Here is a 6,542-nt window from a genome sequence, read left to right on the forward strand (position 1 = left end):
CTGCGTGCTGCGCCGGCCCAAAGAGTGCCCGGCGGAAAACGACAATGCAGGCATGTCGGGTGCCACTGTCTGCACCTGCACAGTATGTTTTGAGCAGATATCTTCTTTCGTTCGGCCGGAATTGAAAGACGTTTGTGCATCTGCAATGTAGGTCGCGGTCAATGACAAAAAGGCGCTTATCTTCAATCTAGGTGTTTCTGCGTGCTGCTCCGGCCCAAAGAGTGCCCGGCGGAAAACGACAACGCAGGCATGTCGGGTGCCACTGTCTGCACCTGCACAGAAAGTTTTGAGCAGATATCTCCTTCCATTCGGCCGGAATTGCAAGACGTTTGTGCATCTTCTATTTTCGTCGCGGTCAATGGCAAAAGGCGCTTATCTTCAATCTAGGTGTTTCTGCGTGCTGCGCCGGCCCAAAGAGTGCCCGGCGGAAAACGACAACGCAGGCATGTCGAGCGCCACTGTCTGCACCTGCACAGAAAGTTTTGAGCAGATATCTCCTTCCGTTCGGCCGGAATTGAAAGAAGATTGTGCATCTTCAATGTAGGTCGCGGTCAATGACAAAAAGGCGCTTATCTTCAATCTAGGTGTTTCTGCGTGCTGCGCCGGCCCAAAGACTGCCCGGCGGAAAACGACAACGCAGGCATGTCGGGTGCCACTGTCTGCACCTGCACAGAATGTTTTGAGCAAATATCTCCTTCCGTTCGGCCGGAATTGAAAGAAGATTGTGCATCTTCAATGTAGGTCGCGGTCAATGACAAAAAGGCGCTTATCTTCAATCTAGGTGTTTCTGCGTGCTGCGCCGGCCCAAAGAGTGCCCGGCGGAAAACGACAACGCAGGCATGTCGGGTGCCACTGTCTACACCTGCACAGAAAGTTTTGAGCAGATATCTCCTTCCATTCGGCCGGAATTGCAAGAAGTTTGTGCATCTTCTATGTTCGTCGCGGTCAATGACAAAAGGAGCTTATCTTCAATCTAGGTGTTTCTGCGTGCTGCTCCGGCCCAAAGAGTGCCCGGCGGAAAACGACAACGCAGGCATGTCGGGTGCCACTGTCTGCACCTGCACAGAAAGTTTTAAGCAGATATCTTCTTTCGTTCGGCCGGAATTGCAAGACGTTCGTGCATCTTCAATATTGGTCGCGGTCAATGTCAAAAAGCCCTTATCTGCAATCTAGGTGTTTCTGCGTGCTGCGCCGGCCCAAAGAGTGCCCGGCTGAAAACGACAATGCAGGCTTGTCGGGTGCCACTGTCTGCACCTGCACAGAAAGGTTTGAGCAGATATCTCCTTCCATTCGGCCGGAATTGCAAGACGTTTGTGCATCTTCTATGTTCGTCGCGGTCAATGGCAAAAGGCGCTTATCTTCAATCTAGGTGTTTCTGCGTGCTGCTCCGGCCCAAAGAGTGCCCGGCGGAAAACGACAACGCAGGCATGTCGGGTGCCACTGTCTGCACCTGCACAGAAAGTTTTAAGCAGATATCTCCTTCCATTCGGCCGGAATTGCAAGACGTTTGTGCATCTTCTATGTTCGTCGCGGTCAATAGCAAAAGGCGCTTATCTTCAATCTAGGTGTTTCTGCGTGCTGCGCCGGCCCAAAGAGTGCCCGGCGGAAAACGACAACGCAGGCATGTCGAGTGCCACTGTCTGCACCTGCACAGAAAGTTTTGAGCAGATATCTCCTTCCGTTCGGCCGGAATTGAAAGAAGATTGTGCATCTTCAATGTAGGTCGCGGTCAATAACAAAAAGGCGCTTATCTTCAATCTAGGTGTTTCTGCGTGCTGCGCCGGCCCAAAGAGTGCCCGGCGGAAAACGACAACGCAGGCATGTCGGGTGCCACTGTCTGCACCTGCACAGAAAGTTTTGAGCAGATATCTCCTTCCGTTCGGCCGTAATTGAAAGAAGATTGTGCATCTTCTATGTTTGTCGCGGTCAATGGCAAAAGGCGCTTATCTTCAATGTAGGTGTTTCTGCGTGCTGCTCCGGCCCAAAGAGTGCCCGGCGGAAAACGACAACGCAGGCATGTCGGGTGCCACTGTCTGCACCTGCACAGAAAGTTTTGAGCAGATATCTCCTTCCATTCGGCCGGAATTGCAAGACGTTTGTGCATCTTCTATTTTCGTCGCGGTCAATGGCAAAAGGCGCTTATCTTCAATCTAGGTGTTTCTGCGTGCTGCGCCGGCCCAAAGAGTGCCCGGCGGATAACGACAACGCAGGCATGTCGAGTGCCACTGTCTGCACCTGCACAGAAAGTTTTGAGCAGATATCTCCTTCTGTTCGGCCGGAATTGAAAGAAGATTGTGCATCTTCAATGTAGGTCGCGGTCAATGACAAAAAGGCGCTTATCTTCAATCTAGGTGTTTCTGCGTGCTGCGCCGGCCCAAAGAGTGCCCGGCGGAAAACGACAACGCAGGCATGTCGGGTGCCACTGTCTGCACCTGCACAGTATGTTTTGAGCAGATATCTTCTTTCGTTCGGCCGGAATTGCAAGACGTTTGTGCATCTGCAATGTAGGTCGCGGTCAATGACAAAAAGGCGCTTATCTTCAATCTAGGTGTTTCTGCGTGCTGCTCCGGCCCAAAGAGTGCCCGGCGGAAAACGACAACGCAGGCATGTCGGGTGCCACTGTCTGCACCTGCACAGAAAGTTTTGAGCAGATATCTCCTTCCATTCGGCCGGAATTGCAAGACGTTTGTGCATCTTCCATTTTCGTCGCGGTCAATGGCAAAAGGCGCTTATCTTCAATCTAGGTGTTTCTGCGTGCTGCGCCGGCCCAAAGAGTGCCCGGCGGAAAACGACAACGCAGGCATGTCGAGTGCCACTGTCTGCACCTGCACAGAATGTTTTGAGCAGATATCTCCTTCCATTCGGCCGGAATTGCAAGAAGTTTGTGCATCTTCTATGTTCGTCGCGGTCAATGACAAAAGGAGCTTATCTTCAATCTAGGTGTTTCTGCGTGCTGCTCCGGCCCAAAGAGTGCCCGGCGGAAAACGACAACGCAGGCATGTCGGGTGCCACTGTCTGCACCTGCACAGAAAGTTTTGAGCAGATATCTCCTTCCGTTCGGCCGGAATTGAAAGAAGATTGTGCATCTTCAATGTAGGTCGCGGTCAATGACAAAAAGGCGCTTATCTTCAATCTAGGTGTTTCTGCGTGCTGCGCCGGCCCAAAGAGTGCCCGGCGGAAAACGACAACGCAGGCATGTCGGGTGCCACTGTCTGCACCTGCACAGTATGTTTTGAGCAGATATCTTCTTTCGTTCGGCCGGAATTGCAAGACGTTTGTGCATCTGCAATGTAGGTCGCGGTCAATGACAAAAAGGCGCTTATCTTCAATCTAGGTGTTTCTGCGTGCTGCTCCGGCCCAAAGAGTGCCCGGCGGAAAACGACAACGCAGGCATGTCGGGTGCCACTGTCTGCACCTGCACAGAAAGTTTTGAGCAGATATCTCCTTCCATTCGGCCGGAATTGCAAGACGTTTGTGCATCTTCTATTTTCGTCGCGGTCAATGGCAAAAGGCGCTTATCTTCAATCTAGGTGTTTCTGCGTGCTGCGCCGGCCCAAAGAGTGCCCGGCGGATAACGACAACGCAGGCATGTCGAGTGCCACTGTCTGCACCTGCACAGAAAGTTTTGAGCAGATATCTCCTTCTGTTCGGCCGGAATTGAAAGAAGATTGTGCATCTTCAATGTAGGTCGCGGTCAATGACAAAAAGGCGCTTATCTTCAATCTAGGTGTTTCTGCGTGCTGCGCCGGCCCAAAGAGTGCCCGGCGGAAAACGACAATGCAGGCATGTCGGGTGCCACTGTCTGCACCTGCACAGTATGTTTTGAGCAGATATCTTCTTTCGTTCGGCCGGAATTGCAAGACGTTTGTGCATCTGCAATGTAGGTCGCGGTCAATGACAAAAAGGCGCTTATCTTCAATCTAGGTGTTTCTGCGTGCTGCTCCGGCCCAAAGAGTGCCCGGCGGAAAACGACAACGCAGGCATGTCGGGTGCCACTGTCTGCACCTGCACAGAAAGTTTTGAGCAGATATCTCCTTCCATTCGGCCGGAATTGCAAGACGTTTGTGCATCTTCTATTTTCGTCGCGGTCAATGGCAAAAGGCGCTTATCTTCAATCTAGGTGTTTCTGCGTGCTGCGCCGGCCCAAAGAGTGCCCGGCGGAAAACGACAACGCAGGCATGTCGAGTGCCACTGTCTGCACCTGCACAGAAAGTTTTGAGCAGATATCTCCTTCCGTTCGGCCGGAATTGAAAGAAGATTGTGCATCTTCAATGTAGGTCGCGGTCAATGACAAAAAGGCGCTTATCTTCAATCTAGGTGTTTCTGCGTGCTGCGCCGGCCCAAAGACTGCCCGGCGGAAAACGACAACGCAGGCATGTCGGGTGCCACTGTCTGCACCTGCACAGAATGTTTTGAGCAAATATCTCCTTCCGTTCGGCCGGAATTGAAAGAAGATTGTGCATCTTCAATGTAGGTCGCGGTCAATGACAAAAAGGCGCTTATCTTCAATCTAGGTGTTTCTGCGTGCTGCGCCGGCCCAAAGAGTGCCCGGCGGAAAACGACAACGCAGGCATGTCGGGTGCCACTGTCTACACCTGCACAGAAAGTTTTGAGCAGATATCTCCTTCCATTCGGCCGGAATTGCAAGAAGTTTGTGCATCTTCTATGTTCGTTGCGGTCAATGACAAAAGGAGCTTATCTTCAATCTAGGTGTTTCTGCGTGCTGCTCCGGCCCAAAGAGTGCCCGGCGGAAAACGACAACGCAGGCATGTCGGGTGCCACTGTCTGCACCTGCACAGAAAGTTTTAAGCAGATATCTTCTTTCGTTCGGCCGGAATTGCAAGACGTTCGTGCATCTTCAATATTGGTCGCGGTCAATGTCAAAAAGCCCTTATCTGCAATCTAGGTGTTTCTGCGTGCTGCGCCGGCCCAAAGAGTGCCCGGCTGAAAACGACAATGCAGGCATGTCGGGTGCCACTGTCTGCACCTGCACAGAAAGGTTTGAGCAGATATCTCCTTCCATTCGGCCGGAATTGCAAGACGTTTGTGCATCTTCTATGTTCGTCGCGGTCAATGGCAAAAGGCGCTTATCTTCAATCTAGGTGTTTCTGCGTGCTGCTCCGGCCCAAAGAGTGCCCGGCGGAAAACGACAACGCAGGCATGTCGGGTGCCACTGTCTGCACCTGCACAGAAAGTTTTAAGCAGATATCTCCTTCCATTCGGCCGGAATTGCAAGACGTTTGTGCATCTTCTATGTTCGTCGCGGTCAATAGCAAAAGGCGCTTATCTTCAATCTAGGTGTTTCTGCGTGCTGCGCCGGCCCAAAGAGTGCCCGGCGGAAAACGACAACGCAGGCATGTCGAGTGCCACTGTCTGCACCTGCACAGAAAGTTTTGAGCAGATATCTCCTTCCGTTCGGCCGGAATTGAAAGAAGATTGTGCATCTTCAATGTAGGTCGCGGTCAATAACAAAAAGGCGCTTATCTTCAATCTAGGTGTTTCTGCGTGCTGCGCCGGCCCAAAGAGTGCCCGGCGGAAAACGACAACGCAGGCATGTCGGGTGCCACTGTCTGCACCTGCACAGAAAGTTTTGAGCAGATATCTCCTTCCGTTCGGCCGTAATTGAAAGAAGATTGTGCATCTTCTATGTTTGTCGCGGTCAATGGCAAAAGGCGCTTATCTTCAATGTAGGTGTTTCTGCGTGCTGCTCCGGCTCAAAGAGTGCCCGGCGGAAAACGACAACGCAGGCATGTCGGGTGCCACTGTCTGCACCTGCACAGAATGTTTTGAGCAGATATCTCCTTCCGTTCGGCCGGAATTGAAAGAAGATTGTGCATCTTCAATGTAGGTCGCGGTCAATGACAAAAAGGCGCTTATCTTCAATCTAGGTGTTTCTGCGTGCTGCGCCGGCCCAAAGAGTGCCCGGCGGAAAACGACAACGCAGGCATGTCGGGTGCCACTGTCTACACCTGCACAGAAAGTTTTGAGCAGATATCTCCTTCCATTCGGCCGGAATTGCAAGACGTTTGTGCATCTTCTATGTTCGTCGCGGTCAATGGCAAAAGGCGCTTATCTTCAATCTAGGTGTTTCTGCGTGCTGCGCCGGCCCAAAGAGTGCCCGGCGGAAAACGACAACGCAGGCATTTCGGGTGCCACTGTCTGCACCTGCACAGAAAGTTTTGAGCAGATATCTCCTTCCGTTCGGCCGGAATTGAAAGAAGATTGTGCATCTTCAATGTAGGTCGCGGTCAATGACAAAAAGGCGCTTATCTTCAATCTAGGTGTTTCTGCGTGCTGCGCCGGCCCAAAGAGTGCCCGGCGGAAAACGACAACGCAGGCATGTCGGGTGCCACTGTCTGCACCTGCACAGTATGTTTTGAGCAGATATCTTCTTTCGTTCGGCCGGAATTGCAAGACGTTTGTGCATCTGCAATGTAGGTCGCGGTCAATGACAAAAAGGCGCTTATCTTCAATCTAGGTGTTTCTGCATGCTGCTCCGGCCCAAAGAGTGCCCGGCGGAAAACGACAACGCAGGCATGTCG

The sequence above is a fragment of the Hyla sarda genome, chromosome 5, assembly GCF_029499605.1.
Source record: "Hyla sarda isolate aHylSar1 chromosome 5, aHylSar1.hap1, whole genome shotgun sequence".
NCBI lineage: Eukaryota > Metazoa > Chordata > Amphibia > Anura > Hylidae > Hyla > Hyla sarda.